The 18106-nt window shown below is 37.3% G+C and overlaps 1 protein-coding gene and 1 long non-coding RNA gene across 7 annotated transcripts in view; one reads left to right on the top strand and one right to left on the bottom strand.

Annotated features, from left to right (window-relative positions):
• LOC131380997 (uncharacterized) overlaps positions 1 to 5598 on the top strand; it is a 47092-nt gene extending 41494 nt beyond the window's left edge. For both annotated transcript variants that reach the window (XR_009209384.1, XR_009209385.1), the window contains one exon: positions 4873 to 5598. This is a non-coding gene — a long non-coding RNA (uncharacterized LOC131380997). The remainder of the gene's footprint in view (positions 1 to 4872) is intronic.
• TMEM117 (transmembrane protein 117) overlaps positions 1 to 18106 on the bottom strand; it is a 566844-nt gene that overhangs the window by 213805 nt on the left and 334933 nt on the right. The window lies entirely within an intron of this gene.

The following is an 18106-nucleotide window of genomic DNA, read 5'->3' as shown; positions in this document are numbered from 1 at the left end:
AAAGCACATATACATTAAATAGTTTTAAGAAGCCTCCCTAGTGAGAGTCCATCTGTGCAAGAAACTAATACGTAGTAGAAAACTTGTCTGCCTTGAGAATTAAGGATGGCTAAATATAAAATTACTGCTGGTTTAGCATAAGATTATTTTATACATACTCCCAGGTTCTCCCACTGTTGAAATGACTCCCAAGGAATAGGGTAGGCCTGCTTAAAGGTAGGGTAACTGCTTCTGGGAATCACTACCATGTAACCTCAATAATTTAAATGTTAATGTGCTTCCAAAGCACCAAAAACACATGCACAGCATAACGATGCTTTGGGAGAATGGAGACAAAATCCATTTTGCTTTTTTAGTGCCATTATGGTCTAAATTTTTATGTATAAATTATTAACTTTTATTCCTTTTTTTCTTCCACAGGATCGTTATAAAGTGAAGAGTGCTAAGGTAGTCCTAATATTAGGCACAGTAAAATTAGTCTTCCAGGATATACCATGTGGTAACTCAAAGTTATATGAAACTGAGCAGAGTTATGACTATTACTAGATTTTTTAAACATAAGCTCCTTGCAGAAACAGGCTATTGTGAGAGTAAATCATTCTCATTTTCACCTGTCCCTTTCCATAGGAAAACTGGTTACGTGTGACACAACATATGGAGATGTTTGGCAGTAATTCACACATGTATGCTGCCCTCTCTGCATCTTTCCATGTGCATTTAACAGCTCAGAGAGAATTTGCAAAGTTGGCTATCAATTAAACAAACAAGATGTAGAATGAAGGATATCATGCTCCCTAGACCAGTCTTGCTCGGTTTGCCAACCCTGGCTTTCTGGAGGAAACAAACGTTCTGATTAATTTCTTTGAGACATAAGATTCCTCGGAAAGGCAAGTCAAAAGGAGTTCCTGAGCTGTCAGTATTGGTCCTGGAAGGGCTTCCAGTAATATCTTTAAGAGCAGATGTCAAAATCCTAACCACATCTCATTATCAGGACTCCCAATGGCCCTTTTCACAAAAGTGGAGGTTTTGGCAGAGGTTCTAGCCAAATCATCGGCTGATCATTCTGCATTCCACCTGCTGAAACACCCTTAGGAATTTCTATTGGATATGTTATTATTTTCTGTCACATATTGCTACAGAACATTCTGATTACCTGTTTTAAAAGTGCTGCTTTGTGTTAGAATGGGTGGTAGAACGCATGTGAGAAAAGGCACTAATAATAACACTATAAGAAAGTAGGAGCACGTGTGTGTGTGTATGTGTGTGTGTGTGTGTATGTCTTTTAGGTCTGAAAATGAGCAGAACTATATAAACTGTTTCATCTTAAGCATTAACCAGACTATATTTTCTTGAGCATCATGTTAAAAAGAAGTAACAAACTACTAAAAAAAGACCCCAAATCCATGATAGAGCAAAGACCATCTACTTGATTCAGAGAATAGAGCATCACTAAGTCAGTGCTATTCATTGCTCATGGTGAAATACTGGAATATTTGTATCATGAAAACTAGGAATAATTTTACCAACTAGTAAAACATGACTCAATAATATGTATACAACATAAATTCACAACCATAAATAGGAGTTCATGAAAAAAACAAAGGCTTTTAAGCACCAATGTCTTTTCCTAATGATTTCTGCTTTGTTTTGTTATTTTTAATAACTCGCTTTTCTGTTCTGCTTTTTATAGACTAGCTCTTCTTAGAAGATATGCAACAGCAGGTGGCAAAGTCTGAAATATAACTTATAGGACAAAGGTTTGAAACCGGGAATTTTTATCACTGATTTTTTCATAAATAGGAAAAAATCTTTATTTAATTTTCGGGATGGAACATTTTGATTCAGCTCATGACCTTAGCTTAGAAACCATTGTTCCTTCGATCATTGTTTCAGCAATCATGCTTTGTATTACTACCAGGACTAGATACTAGAATAGTCACTGATAATGCAAAGTAAGACAAGATGTCAGCTCTTATCAAAAGGCATTTTTAAGGCTGAAGGGGAATACAGACAAATAAATCAATGATTACCTGTATATAAATTCAAAGATTGAGCTATAAATAGGTTTCTATTGCAGTGCAGAGTGAGAGCACCTAAATTACACTCAACCCTACAGAGGGAAGCTCCCTGAAAGAGGTGACATGGTTATTTCAAAGACTGAGTAGGGGTTACCTTAAGGAATAAGAAAAGCACCATCTAGGCAGAGGGAGGCGTACAAGCAAAAAGGTACGAGTACTTGGCATAGGAAGTTATGCTTACATATGTTTGAGATTACATTAGTTTTCTATTGTTCCTGGAACAAATTACCACAAATTAAATGGCTTAAAACAACATGCATTTACTACCTCACAGTTGTGTAGTCAGAAAATGAGGTACATTGTAAAAGCAGGAACAGAAAACCAGGAAAGCCACAAAGTGAAAAAGGGTATAAGCAGAGCTGAGTTCCTTTCTGGAGGCTCTAGGAAAGGATCTGCTTTCAAGACATTCTGGTTGTTGGCAGAATTCAGTCCCCTGCAGCTGCGGGACTGAGGTCCCCATTTCCTGGTAAGCTGTAGGCTGGGGTTTTTCTCTGCTTCTAGAGGCTGCCTGCTTGGTCCCCTTCTACCATCTTCAAGGCATGTCAGGATGAGCCAGCTCCCTTTCATGCTTTGAATCCCCCTGGGCTCCCCTCCCCATCTGCCCCATATCTCCTGCTGCATCTCCCTAACTCTTCTGCCTTTTTCTGCTGCATTTCAGGGCTTATGTGATCACAGTGGGCTCATCCAAACAATCCAGGCTAATTTCTCTACTTTTTATTTTACTTTGTTTTTGAAATGGAGTCCCGTTCTGTCAACCAGGCTGGAGTGCAATGGCATGATCTTTGCTCTTGTAGCCTCTATCTCCCGGGTTCAAGTCATTCTCCTGCCTCAGCTTCCCAAGTAGCTGGGATTACAGGCACCCGCCACCACACTGGGCTAATTTTTGTATTTTTAGTAGAGATGGGATTTTGCCACGTTAGCCAGACTGTTCTCGAACTCCTGACCTCAAGTGATCCGCCCACCTCAGCCTCCCAAAGTGCTGGGATTACAGGTGGAAGCCACTGCACCCGGGCCTAGTTTCTCTGCTTTAAGGTCAGCTGATTAGTAACCTGAATTCCATCTGCAAAGTCCCTCCCCAGCAGTATCCCGATTGGTGTTTGGTTGAAGAACCAGGGGACAGGAATGCTGGGGGACATGTTTAGACTTCTACCTACTGCAGGGATGTGGATTTTAGGCCTTGGCTTGGGAAGGTCTTGCTGAGTGTGAAATGTGAGGGAAGTAGTCAATCAATGAATACGTAGAAAAGAGGGATTCTATCAAATGGGCTATTAGCTATCAACTCCCTCACTGTTTTATGTGATACACCCAGGCCAAACATGCAGTCCCGCCCCCTTTCCCACCTCTTCTCTCAGCACACTAGGCTACTCAGTTGCATATTAATCCTTTGAGACCTTATTCCTTATGCAGCTTGTCTTTGATCCTATTTTTAAAACCCACTTTCACTTGCACAAAATCATTCTGTGTGTTCTCTAGGCTTGCTACTGGTCTCTAAAATAAGTTTTCCCAGCCCCCTTAATGAAGGTCACAGCATAGCACTCTCTAAGATTGTCTAGTTAATGTTTACACCAAACAATATAGTGATAATTGTGCAGGAACCAGGCAAAAACATGTTAAGCACATACCTTTAGTATAGCTAAGGTACTTTTATAAAGTACTTTATAATTAATCACACCCAGCTTCATGTCACCTAAAAATGTAAGTATTCTCAATTAACAGCTATGCAAAGTAAGTATCCAAAATTAAGAGAGCAATGCATTTACTAAGATCACACCACAGTGTACTCTCACACATGCCACAACTATATTGACATACATACAATAATAGGGAATGTCTAAATAAACAATGGCATTTTTATATCCTTACTAAATATACTCATTAGATAATAGTTACCCTATATGAATGGAAAACATTAGAAATACACCAAAATTTTTACTGTAATTATCTCTAGCTGAGGATTATTGGCGATTTTTTATTTCTTTATACATTTATAAATTTTCTAAATCCAAAATGATTTTACATATATGCCTCTGTATGCATGTGTGAAAGAAAAACAAAACAATTGCTGGTTATAAATGATTATAATGATGTTCATTGGATTATTTTATTATCCTTAAATATGAAAAAATCAAGTAAAGGTACGTACTAAGATAGAGAAAGCAACTAATAGACGTAGAAAGTTATTTTAAAGTAACGGTTTGGATTAAAATGGTTTTTTGTTTAACTACACATCAAATGAAGTTATTTCTGCATACAAGATGGAGGTGCTACTGACCGACTCATCACACTTTTGCCAATCAGTACAACTAAGCTGTGAGGTACCTGCATCCACTTGCTGAAATTCAGGATAACTCTAGATATGGCAGGGGATATATGTCTGAATTATCCACTAGGCTTTTTTTTCCCGAGCTTTCATAACAATTCTACAATGGCTCAAAACCTTTAAGTATGTAGAGAGACATGATAAGATGTCAGGTAGTTCTTTTACATGGTTGTTTACAAAATCTCACTGGACAAGATAGAGGAACATGAGCTGCATGTGGCTTAATGAGGGAGTATTGATGATGATGATGGTGATCAAAGCAGAGATACACTGTCTACCATAAATGTGTGCTCTCTCCAACTGTTAACACTGGGAACTGGCTGCCCAGTCAGGGGCCACATTTTTTGGTGCCTTTTTTGAAGCTAGGTGAGGCCATGTGATTAGTGCTCCTCAGTGGAATGTGAGTTGAAGTGATTTATTTCACTTCTAGGTGGTGTTAGTTATAAACCTTCTTTTTTATTTTCTTCTGCCTAGATAAAGAAGACACTGAGGCCCTAAGGGGTGGCTGAGCTACCAAATAAAAAGAGCCTGCACCACTGAATCACAACAGGGAAGAAAGCCATCTGTCAGCCAGGACAGCCCACAATGGATTGTTATATAGCACTGAAATATTTGGGTTATTTGTTATTACAGCTAGTATTTCCCAAACTAACACAATGATAAAGATAGTCAGTAATAATAGACCACTGTGATGGTTAATATTAGGTGTCAACTTGACTGGATTGAGGGATGCCCAGACGGCTGAAGAAGCATTGTTCCTGGGTGTGTCTGCGAGGGTATTGCCAGGTGAGATTGGCATTTGAGTCAGCGGACTGGGAAGAAGGACCTACCAATTGGTGGGCACCATCCAATTGGCTGCCAGCAAGGCTGGAACAAAGCAGGTAGAAGAAGGGAGATAAGCAGCTTGCTGCTGAGTCTTCCCACTTTCACTCTTCCCTTGCCATGCTGGACACTTGGCTTCCTCTCTTCCTGGTCTTCGACATCAGACTCCAGGTTCCTTGGCCTTTTTGAACTCTAGGATTTGCACCAGCAGACTCCCAGAAGCTCTCGGGCCTTCAGCCTCAGACTGATGGTTGCATTGTCAGCTTCCCTAGTTCTGAGACTTTGGACTTGGGACTGAGCCACACTGCTGGCTTCTCTATTTCCCCAGCTTGCAGATGACTTATGATGGGACTTTGCCTTGTAATTGTGAGTCAATTGTGTAAGCCAATTCTCTCTAATAAACTCCCTTTATGTATATATATATAAAGCAGTTTTGTTTTGTTTTGTTTGTTTTGTTTTTTTGAGACAGAGTCTTGCTCTTGTTGCCCAGGCTGGAGGGCAGTGGCGTGATCTCGGCTCACTGCAACCTCCACCTCCCAGGTTCAAGTGATTTTTCTGCCTCAGCCTCCCGAGTAGCTGGGATTATAGGCACCCACCACCACACCTGGCTAATTTTTATACTTTTATTAGAGATGGGGTTTTCCCATTTTGGCCAGGTTAGTCTCGAACTCCTGACCTCAGGTGATCCGCCCGCCTCAGCCTTCCAAAGTGCTGGGATTACAGGCGTGAGCCATTGCACCCAGCCATATAAAGCAGTTTTTACATACATCCTCTTGGTTCTGTCTCTCTGGAGAACCCTGACTAATACAACTACTTACTATGTGTCAAGTATTATGCTAAGCAATTTATATACATTATCCCATTTAAAGTGTATCCCAGACTCTCAGAAGTAGATATGCTATCTCCTTTTAAAGGGGAAAAAAAAAAAAACATGATGTAGACAATTGCATAATTTATCAAGGGTAATTAAAATGTTGTATCTTTTACATAATAGATTTGAGAACCATGTCTAGGATCTCTTTTCAACCCAAACTCTTAACTACAATGTGGTATTTATAGGTTTGAAATTGATAGAATAACCTTATCCAAAGAGCCTGATTAATGAAATGATGCCCACCTAGAGGGAATGCTGAGGTTTAATATTATCAATCAATGAACTGGATGAAGACATACAGTTCTACATATCAAACCTGCAGGTGACAGGGAGCTGACAGAGATTAAGTAGACCACATGAGAGAAAAGGACCAAAACATCTATTAAAAGAATGCAGAAATGACTGGGGTCTTACAAATTAAAAGTAAATAAGGTTAAGTTTCTGTTATCATAGCCAATAAACAAATTAGATAGGTACAGAATGGGAGTGGCATGGCTTAGTAGTGACAAGAGTTATATGACAAAGTTTAGTTGTTGGTGCATTCAATTTGGGTCAATAAATTGATGTGATTATCAGAGACAAATGTAATATTGGGCTAAATTAACAGTGTATCTAAAACATGTGAGGTAACAGCAAAACTCCACATTTTAAGAAAAAGATTGGTAAGTGTCCAAGATACTGAAGCATCTTGAATTCAAGTCAATTAAGAAATAACAAGATGTTGTAGATGCTTGCACTGAAAAAAAATACTTAGGTGAATTATATTACGTGTCTTTAATTATGTAACAGTTTGTCATATGGAAGAGAAAGTTTTGGTATAACCTCAACAGTTGGAACAATAATCACAGAATGTAAGCTCAGGAAAAGTGATTTAGGTGTCACTGTAAGGAGAAACTTTCAAATACTGAGACTTGTCAAGAGCTGGAAGGGGCTGTCCTGTGAGGTAATGAGATTTCCATTACTGGAGGCATCAAAGCATAGTCTAGACAATTCTTTTGCAAGAATAATCCAATGCTGAAATTAACAAAATAATCATGAAATTCTCCTCCCAAACTGAGAAACTACAATTAAATGGATGATTTATAGCTAAATTTTAATCAGTTCATACCCAAATCAGTAACCACTTTATAAGTTGTGAAGATTGAGTTATTAATAACTTTCCTGAAGCATGGTGAATAGGAAGAGACAAAAATCTAATAAGAAAAGAAATACGCAGCATTTCAGCCTTTGTATACCCAGCTCACCACCATTAACTGAATTTTGAACAATCCACCTCACTCTACCTGCAGAGGCACAGCCACAAATAAACATAGAACACAAATAAGCTATAAATAAATAAATATCCCAATTATAGTCTGTGCTTATGATTATGTATGTGGAAAGAGCTGATTGTTTATAAGACTTAGGTGACAGGATTGCAAAGAGCTTGTTCATTTCGCATTGAGCCTTCAATGAGCTATAACAGTAAACTTTTTGTGTAAAGAAGAAAAGGAAAATGGATGCTCAATAATATTTTGCCCAGCACATAGAATTTTTTTATCTAGTGAAATTTATAGACTTAGAGACTTGACCATTTAGTCCAAAATAGTTAGAAATACCTTTCTTTTCTAAAGCAATGTTTCTTCCCTGAAGTGATAGGTACTGCACCGTAAATTGAATGCCCCTACATGAAACCAGTAAGAAATGTCTCTTATATTTCTCTAATGGTTTGTAGCTTGATTTTTGTTAATCTGAAAAATGCCGCTGGGACAGTAGTTTATCAATATGAGTAACATGACTGGCTTGGGTATTTTACAGCCATGCAGAACTTTACCTCTTTCCTTCCTCAGCTAGTCCTCCATGATATAATACTGTACCAAACTTCATTTTTATATTCTTAACACTGTTACTCTCTTCTTGTGTTGTTTTATAAAATTCTGTGAGGATAGCATTTTAAGGACATTTATATATAGAGAGAGCATTCTTTCCATCACCAGTACCAATTCCATAGTACTAGAAACACCTCACAATGCAGAGAATGAAATGGTTGTAGTCAAGTGAGAGCCACCAGATTTTATTCTCCATATAGAATTATTTTCAAAGGGAAAAATATTTCCTTTTGGTTTAATTAAACCAGAGCTTAATCGAGAGCTGAAAGCAAGCTCTATGGCCAATTTCCCTTGGGGTCTAGGTTAAGTTATTTGAACTCTCATCCTTCTCTCCATATGTAAGGCAAAAAAATAGTTATCTGGCACAACTATGTTTGACAGCCTAAGTGCTAAACTCTGTACAACTTTATGGGGATCCATGGATAAACAAATCATAGCTCTTGCCACTGAGGAATTCAGTTTGATAGGGATCTCTATACATGAGATGACTAGTTAACAAAGACTTGCACGCTAAAGCAATACTGAGATAGCACTTCTATACTTCATATTAAAAGAGATGTATTATTCACTCGTTCATTCCACAGGTATTTACTGGGCATGTACTATGTGCCAAGCACCATTCTAGGTGCTGGGTATAAAACAAAGAATGAAAGAGAAAAAAAAATCCTTGCCCTAGAAGAGCTTCAGTTCTACTAAAAATGATAATGTTCCAGTCTAGTCAACCCTAAGTGAGGCAAGCACTTTCATATGTAGATGGTGTTATCCTTCACAATATTAGTAATAATGTTTGAGAAGAAATTTTGAAATATGTAGAAGATTAAACTTCTTTCTTAAAAATCAGACAAACAAATAATACACCTTCCTTATTCCCATCTCCCCCTTGAGCTTCTATTTTATTTTTCTTTCATTACAAACTTCTTGAATAAATCATCTATACTTGTTGTTCTTTATCTTCACCTCCCACTTAACCTGTCTCCAAATTATTTCTACATCGTAACATCTACTGAACTGACTTCCTACATATCAACAAAAACCATTCATTCATTTCAATTAAACCAATAAACATCTGTCCAGGATTTTGTATACCTGACTTTCCAGCAGCATTTGTTACAGTTGACCACTGCTCCCTTTTACAGTTCTCACTCCTTTGATTTGTGATACTGTTCTTATCTGCTGCCCCTCCTCCATCTCTGTCAATTTACCTTTTCCAGCTCTACCTTCCTCATTTGACAAAAAAATAAATGAATAACTAAATGGTGGTATTCATTGGGCCTTTACCTTGGCCATCATGTCACCTAACTCCATACTCTCTGCTCAGGTAACTCCCATAACCTCTATAATCATCTGTGGGCAAAAGATGTTTGAATATGTATATCCAATTGTATTCTCCCCTGAGTTATGTGCCCTTAGGCTTGAGCAGATCCAGTTCACCCCTCATTTGACATTTCCATTTATACATCTTTCAGCCTTCTCAAACTCAACATCATTATTCCCATCCTATTCTAAACAAACTGCTCTTCTTCTAGTGCTCCCTCACTCAGTGAATGACACTAACCCAGTTTCATAAGCCTGGGGTCATCCTTGCTTCCTCCCCATTTTCAACTCCCACCACTATTATCACAAAATCTCGCCAGCTCAACCTCCAAAATATCTGTCAAATATGTCCTCTTCTCTCTTCTCCACCATCAACACCTTAAGCTCCATCTTCTCTGGCCTAAACTTCTAAATGAAATCTCTGCAGCAACTCTTTGTCCTCAAAAAAATTCCCTATTTCCTAGCCAAAGTAGTGATAAAATCTGCTTTAATAGTTTCTTATATCCTTAGAATTCAAAATATTTACCATACTTTAAAATCTTTAAAGCCTGGTCCTTCAACCTCTCTAGCTCTTTTCCTCACTCATGCAACTTCAGCCAGAATATACAATTTCAAGGTCCTGGTATTTCTAGGAATCTCTTTCTCTTTGGATCTTCAAACACTCTGATCCTTCTCCATGAGACTCCATGCCCGTTGCCACTGCCTCTCTTCAACCTGCTGGCTGAGTTTCATTCTTCAGGCATCACCACTTTTTACGAGAGGTCTTACTTGACCTCCTTCTTTTAAGTCAGGATTTTCTGTTGTGTGATAATCTCACTAGATAAACTCTGTACAAAATGTTCATCAAATGCTCAACACATTTAAATATATTTGTTTTCCCTGCCAAACTGTAAACTCCCTAAAAGTAAGAACTCTGTATCTTATTTACAAGTGTATTTTAGAAACTAACACAGTGCTAGTTATGAGATAGGTATTCAGAACGCTTTTGTTGAATAAAAGAAGAAATAAATAAATGAATGACTTTATTAAAATTATTCAAAGTTCTGGCCTAAGAAAACTCAAGATAAGTAACAAATATAATTGATAAAATTTCATCATCATGTTATATATTAAAACAAAAAAATTAAACTACCCAAAGCACAAAACTCAAAAAAATAGTTAAGTATAGTGAGCAGGGATTAGCAACCTTCTTCTGTAAAGAACTGGATAGTAAATATTTTTGGCTTTTGGGGCCACAGTGTCTCTCTGTCATAACTTCTCAACCGCTATTTTATCCCAAAATGAACTATGCACAATATGTTAACAAATGATTGTGGCTGTGTTCCAGTAAACTTTATTTACAAAAAACAATGGTAGGCTGGATATGGCCCAAGGGTCATAGTTCTCTGATCTCTTCATTAAATGTCGACAGTACATTTGGTTAAAAAAAATGATATTCACAAAGTATGTTCTATAATATACTTAGATTATAATGTCAAGAAAAGAAATCTGGGGTTCTCCAAATATTACACAGAGAGTTAAACTAATATGGTTAAAATATTTGCACGGAAAAAGCTTAAAAACTTAAAAAAAAAGTTCAAAGCAATTACCAGTGGATCATGAATGTATGGAGAATTGATTTCTCTTTGAGCTTTTCTGAACTTTCTTAGACATTAACCATTTGTTTTATATTTAGAAATAAATAATTCATCATTTTAGTAATTAGGGGAAAATAAGCATTAAAGGTATGTAAGTGTAAAGAAAATTTACCCATAAATAACTAGAAGAAAATATGTGGGAAATATTTATTTGACTTACTGATAAACCTCTATTATTAAAATTTATGAAATAAATTTCAAAGAAAAAAAGTAAAATACATAACAATATTGCAATCATTTTATGAAAATAAGTATTTAAAGTACCCAAAACAACCTGGGATGTTTTGTGCAGAAAATCTGATAGAGAAACATTAATATATTATCTATATTAAGAAACTATTGGTAATAAGAACGATTCTAGTGTATTAAGCAACTAAAGAAAAAAAAATGTCAAACAGGCAATTCATGAAACTACACACATTTCACAAACGTATGAAAACAATCCACATCCAAACTCAAAAGAAGGCAACCAAGTTAAACACCAAGGCAAATGGCCCCCAACTGTAAAAATCCATTGAAAACACAATTTTACTTTATATCCTCAGTAAATTGAAGAAAGTTATTAAATCGATAAAATAAGAACAGGTTGCCAGGCATGGTGGCTCACGTCTATAATTCCAGCACTTTGGGAGGACGAGGTGGATGGATAGCCTGAGCTCAGGAGTTTGAGACCAGCCTGGGAAACATGACAAAACCTTGTCTCTACTAAAAATACAAAAAATTAACCAGGCATGCTGGCACACACCTGTGGTCCCCACTACTTGGGAGGGTAAGGTGGGAGGATCACTTGACCCTGGGAGGCGGAGGTTGCAGTGAGTCAAGATTTCACCACTGCACTCCAACCTGGGTGACACAGTAAGACCTCATCTCAAAAACAAAAAACAAAACAAAAACAGGCTACTTTAAAAGGTTATAACTTGAAAACAAGAAAGATTTTGGGGCTGGGCGCGGTGGCCCATGCTTGTAATCCCGGCACTTCTGGAGGCCGAGGTGGGTGGATCACATGAGGTCAGGAGTTCGAGCCCAGCCTGGCCAACATGGCGAAACCCCATCTCTACTAAAAATACAAAAATTAGCTGGGTGTGGTGGCACGCACCTGTAATCCCAGCTACTTGGGAGGCTGAGGCAGGAGAATCACTTGAACCCAGGAGTCACAGGTTGCAGTGAGCTGAGATTGCACCACTGCATTCCAGCCTGGGTGACACAGCAAAACTCAGTCTCAAAAAAAAAGGAAAGATTTTGCAAAGAAAACTACCATATAAGTAGGTGTGTTGAAATTAAAAACACATGCACACAATAGAGGCAGTGTTATGGGTTTAACTGTGTTCCTGAAAAGTATATATTGAAATCCTAGCCCCCACAGAATGTGACCTTATTTGGAAATAGGGTCATTTCAGATTTGATTTGTTAAGGTGTCATACTGGAATAGGTGAGCCCTTAATCCAATATGACTGGTGTCCTAATAGGAAGAGGAGAATGATTCAGAAAGAATAACTGCTATGTAAAGACACAGAGACACACAGCAAGAAGACCGCCATGTGAATGAAGATGGAGGCAGAGGAGTGAATTACGATACCACAAGCCAAAGAATGTCTCAAGCTACCAGAAGCTAAAGAGGCGAGAAAGGATCCTCCCCTAGTGGCTTAGAGGAAGCATGGCCCTGCCAACACCTTGGTTTCAGACTGCTAGCCTCAGAACTGGGAAAGAATACATTTCTGTTGTTTTAAGCCTCTTATTTAATGGTAGTTGGTTATAGCAGCCATAGGAATCTTAATACAGACAGTAAATAACAGAATGTGCAATCCTAAAAGAACCTACGAAAAATGCTTTCCAGTGGCTTTCCACTGTCCCCAGCGTAAAATCCATTCATCTTAACAAAGCCTTCAAGACTTTTACCTGATGATGGCCACTGCTTAAAACCAAACTTCATCTCCTAAGCACTGCTGCCTCACCCACTATGTTTTATTCTGGCCATCTTTGAGTTCCTCAGGAATATTAGTTCCCTTGAGCTAAGGCAAATGCCTTGGCTGCTTTGGGGCTTTGCACATGCTGTTCCCTATGCCTGGAACACTCTTTCCTCCACTTTCTCTCTGCTTGGCTCCTTCTCATACTTCTCCCCTTCTCAGCAAAAATGTTACTTTCTCAAGAGGCATTCCTTAATCATCTCTAAAGTTACCATCCCCTCTCCCAGTCTTGGTATTTCCTATTATGGTAATCAGTTTCTGCAATAGAAAATAGCATAGTTAAGAGGAGTCTAACTTAGATGGGGTAATTAGGGACAGCCTCTTGACATGTTGGACCACTGAATGGGTTAAACCATTTTACTATGATATTAAATACTATTGCTGAGAAGCATAACTTGGGAGAAATCTTTCAGGAATACATTTGGCTCAATGTATTCAGAGGCTTCAAAAATATGTTCTAAGAAAAAAATGGGGGAAAAGGGACAGTTTTTCATTTGAAAAGAATTCCAGTCAATGAATGTCAAAGGAAAGAGGGAAATACAGTATCACCATTAGGCAAACACCACAGTAATAATTATTGCTGATAAGATCCACTAACAGATGCTAAGATTAATGGGCAAAAGTTGAGGAGAAATAGGATATTTGTGTAAGTCTCAAAGTTATCTCCCTCAAGATATTTATTAATAAAGAGAGAAAATGCAGAATACTGGATCAGATATCTCAGGACAGAAAAACATGTTGTTGCAAAAACTGGCAAAATTTGAATAAGATCTCTAGTTTTGTCTTTGCACAAATGTCAATTTCCTGATTGCATAATTGAATTGTGATTATGTAAAGCATCAATATTAAGGGAAACTTGTTGAAGGCTACAGGTACTCTCTATATCATTTTTGCAACTGTTTTGTCAGACTAAAATTATTTCAAAATAAAGAGTTAAAAATTTTAAAGTTAATTTTAAAAAGTCACAGAGAAGAGAGAACATTGATCCATCAAGATGTAAAATTCACTGGTTCTGCCTCCAGGAGGTAGAAAGAAACTTGCTTGATTATTTAGACCTTGCTTGGCCTACACTGAATGCATGTATGTCTGTATTGAAAATGCAGGCTTTAAAAAAGTTCATCCGGAAAAGAAAAATAAAGTTGGAGGTCTCACATTTCCTAATTTCAAAACTTACTACAAAGCAGGGAAAAGCTTCATGACATTGGAATTGGTAATTATTTCTTTTTTTTATTTAAAAAATTATAAATTTTTTTATTTTATTTTAAGTTCTAGGGTACATGTGCACAATGTGCAGGTTTGTTACATATGTATACATGTGCCATGTTGGTGTGCTGCACCCGTTAACTCATCAATTACATTAGGTATACCTCCTAATGCTATCCCTCCCCCCTCCTCCCACCCCCTGGCAGGCCCCAGTGTGTGATGTTCCCCACCCTGTGTCCATGTGTTCTCATTGTTCAATTCCCAGCTATGAGTGAGAACATGCGGCATTTGGTTTTTCGTCCTTGCCATAGTTTGCTGAGAATGATGGTTTCCAGCTTCATCCACGTCCCCATAAAGGACATGAACTCATCCTTTTTTATGGCTGCATAGTATTCCATGGTGTATATGTGCCACATTTTCTTAATCCAGTTATCATTGATGGGCATTTGGGTTGGTTCCAAGTCTTTGCTATTGTGAATAGTGCCGTGGTAAACATACGTGTGCATGTGTCTTTATAGCAGCATGATTTATAATCCTTTGGGTATATGCCCAGTAATGGGATGGCTGGGTCAAATGGTATTTCTAGTTCTAGATCCTTGAGGAATCGCCACACTGTCTTCCACAATGGTTGAACTAGTTTACAGTCCCACCAACATTGTAAAAGCATTCCTATTTCTCCACATCCTCTCCAGGACCTGTTGTTTCCTGACTTTTTAATGATCGCCATTCTAACTGGTGTGATTTCTTGATATGCCACCAAAAGTACGTGCAATAAAACAAAAAATAAATTGAATTTCAAAGGTAGAAACTTCTGTGTATCAAAGAACACCATCCACAGGACGAAAAGGCAACCATGGAATGGAAGAAAATTTTTGTACATCTTTTATTTGATGGGGATTAATGTCCAGAGTATATAAATAACTCCTAAAACTTAACAAAAGAAAACAAGTAAGTCCGTTAAAAAATGGGAAAAGAACCCTAACAGTCAAATAATATACCCAAAAGATAAACAGATGGACAATAAGTACATGAAAAGAAGCTTACCATCACTAATCATTAGAGAAATGCAAATCAAAACCATGAAGAGATACGACTTCACACCTGATAGAATGACCATTATTTTTAAAAAGAAAGGAAGAAAATAACTGTTGGTGAGAACATAGAGAAACTGGAATCCTTGTGCATTGCTGGTAGCAATTGTGGAAGCAGGAAAACAAAATGGCAGTTCCTCAAAAAATTAAACATAGAATTACCATATGATCCAGCAATTCCACTTCAGGGTATATACTCAAAGGAAGTGAAAACAGAGACTTGAAGAGATAATGTACACCAATGTTCACAGCAGACTTATTTACAACAGCCAAAAGGTAAAGTAATCCAAATATCCTTCAATGGAAGAATGAATAAACAAAATTTAGTATACCTACAAAACAGAATACGAGCCTTAAAAAGGAAGGAAATTCTGACATATGCTACAACATGGATGAAATCTGAAGACATTTATTTAGTAACATGAGTCAACACAAAAGGACAAATGTTGTATGATTTCAACTACATAAGGTGCCTAGTGTAGTCAAATTCCTAGAGATGGAAAGTAGAATGCTAGCTGCCAGTGGCTGAGGGGAGGAGAAAAAGAGGAATTATTGTTATGAAACAGAGTTTCAGCTTGAAAAGAGGGAAAAGTTCTGGAGATGAATGGTGGTTCCAGTTCACACAATGTGAATGACCAGCGTCACCAGACTCTACACTTAAAAATGTTCAAAATGGTAAATTTTATGTTATGTACATTTTATCACAATAAAAAATATATTTTAGCTCAAAAGTTCTAATTTTGGGAAAGAATTATTGGGAAAGATAAAGAAAATTATTTTCTTTATCAAGAAAATAACATGAAAAAATCGAAAAAGCTTCCTGTACAAGATGTATCATTATTTAGAATAGCCCAACACTAGAAAGAGCCTAAATGTCCAAAAATTAAAGAATGGTTAATTAAAGTAGGTTATGACCACACAGAGTTATGATACAGTCATTAAGAAGATTTTAATAAAAAGCAGTAAATGCTTATGTTATTATGCTGTCATAAAATAATGTACAAATGCATAACAAGTTATAAAGAAAATAAATCACAAGTTAACCACGGGTTTTCACAATGTGCTAAAACTATTTTCTATTGCTTCAATAAAACAATATTTGGGGGAGGGAAACAACAGTAGGTTCTCCAAGGTAGCCATCAATCCTACAGATCCAGGATTTTTCTTTTTCTTTTTCTTTTTCTTTTTTCTTTTTTTTTTTTTGAGATGGAGTCTCACTCTGTCGCTCAGGCTGGAGCGCAGTGGTGCAATTTCAGCTTACTGCAACTTCCGCGTCCCGGGTTCAAGCGATTCTCCTGCCTCAGCCTCCCGAGTAGCTGGACTACAGGCGCGTGCCACCATGCCCAGCTAATTTTTTGTATTTTTAGTAGAGACGGAGTTTCACAGTGTTAGCCAGGATGGTCTCGATCTCCTGGCCTCTTGATCCGCCTGCCTCGGCCTCCCAAAGTGCTGGGATTACAGGTGTGAGCCACCACACCCAGCCTACAGCTTATGTTCTTTCTACACTGCAAGTCTCCAGTGTACTCTACTTGGGGCAAAAGGAGTGCAGTGGGCACTGAAATAATTATATTGATCCCTGGGAGACATTTAATGCAAGGCAACCTCTCTATGTCCAACAGGACTACAATACATTCAGAATCATTTAAACTCAAGGATTTGACAGCAAACCATCTGTGGAGACGTTCAATATGGTATATGCTCAAGTAGAATGGAAGACGTTTTATTGCATATAATTTCAAGAAAAAATACATATTCTAGGGGCCATCTTAGTGCATGTATCCTACTCTTCTGTGAAACTCAAGTGGAAAAAGATGTAATAATCCCACAAGAGACTGGAAATCCTTTAAGAAAGAGCACATTTGACAAATTATTGCAAAATTAGTTTGTTCATTCAACAAATATTTATTAAGGAATAACACTGAGCTACATACAATACTAGTGTGGAACCAAAAATTATAGGTTTTAAATTTTGACAGACTGGTATATTTTCATATTTGATAACAAGCCTTGTAAATTTGGGTAGAGAGGCTAATTTCAGAGACAGGAATACTTGGAGAATTTAAAATTCTGTGCTGAAATTGCTCTTATCCATTCACAAAGGAAGAAGATTTTGCAGGATGCTTAAATTCATGTGAACATAGGAGTTTGACTAGAGGACTAATAAATATAATCATTTTCCTGCAAGGCTTGTAGCAGCTTGATCATTTAAGTAGTAAAACAGGTTTATTTTAGAAAATTTTATTTGTCCACTTAGAAACAGAGCAATCTTGTGTAATTCGCTCCATAAAGACTGAACTTGTTGCGAAATTGCAAATATTTTTAATTTTTATACTGACTCTCCCTCTAAAATGTTTGTATGAAGGAAATCAAGTTGTTTTTTAGCATATTTGGTCCGAACACAATGTGAAACTTCATTTCTTTCACAAAACCTATTTTTAATACCCTCCAACAAAATTCATTGTTATAGATTCACCTTTTTAATTAACTCAACTGAAGATGTTAGCACTTTTAAACATGTTTGGCTAAGCTATACCATCCAGTTCCTTGAGAGGATGTCACTGGCCTGTTTATTTGAAATCTTTCTACTTTTTTGACATAGGTATTTATTGCTACAAACTTCCATCTTAGCACTGCTTTTGCTGTATCTCATAGGTTTTGGTATGTTGTGTTTCCATTTTCATTTGTTTCAAGAAATATTTTTATTTCTTTCTTAATTTCTTCTTCAACCCAATGGTCATTCAGGAGCACGCTTTTATTTTCCTTGTACTTGTACAGGTTGTAAAGTTCATGTTATTGATTTCCAGTTTTATTCCATTGTGATCCAAGAAGATAGTTGATATGATTTCGAATTTTAAAAATTTGCTGAGACTTGTTTTGTGGCCTAATACGTGGTCTATCATAGAGAACGTTTCATGTGCTGATGAGAAGAATGTAT

Source organism: Hylobates moloch, unplaced genomic scaffold (assembly GCF_009828535.3).
Source record: "Hylobates moloch isolate HMO894 unplaced genomic scaffold, HMol_V3 SCAFFOLD_13, whole genome shotgun sequence".
Classification (NCBI taxonomy): Eukaryota; Metazoa; Chordata; class Mammalia; order Primates; family Hylobatidae; genus Hylobates; species Hylobates moloch.
This window is presented reverse-complemented; position numbering and strand designations above follow the sequence as displayed.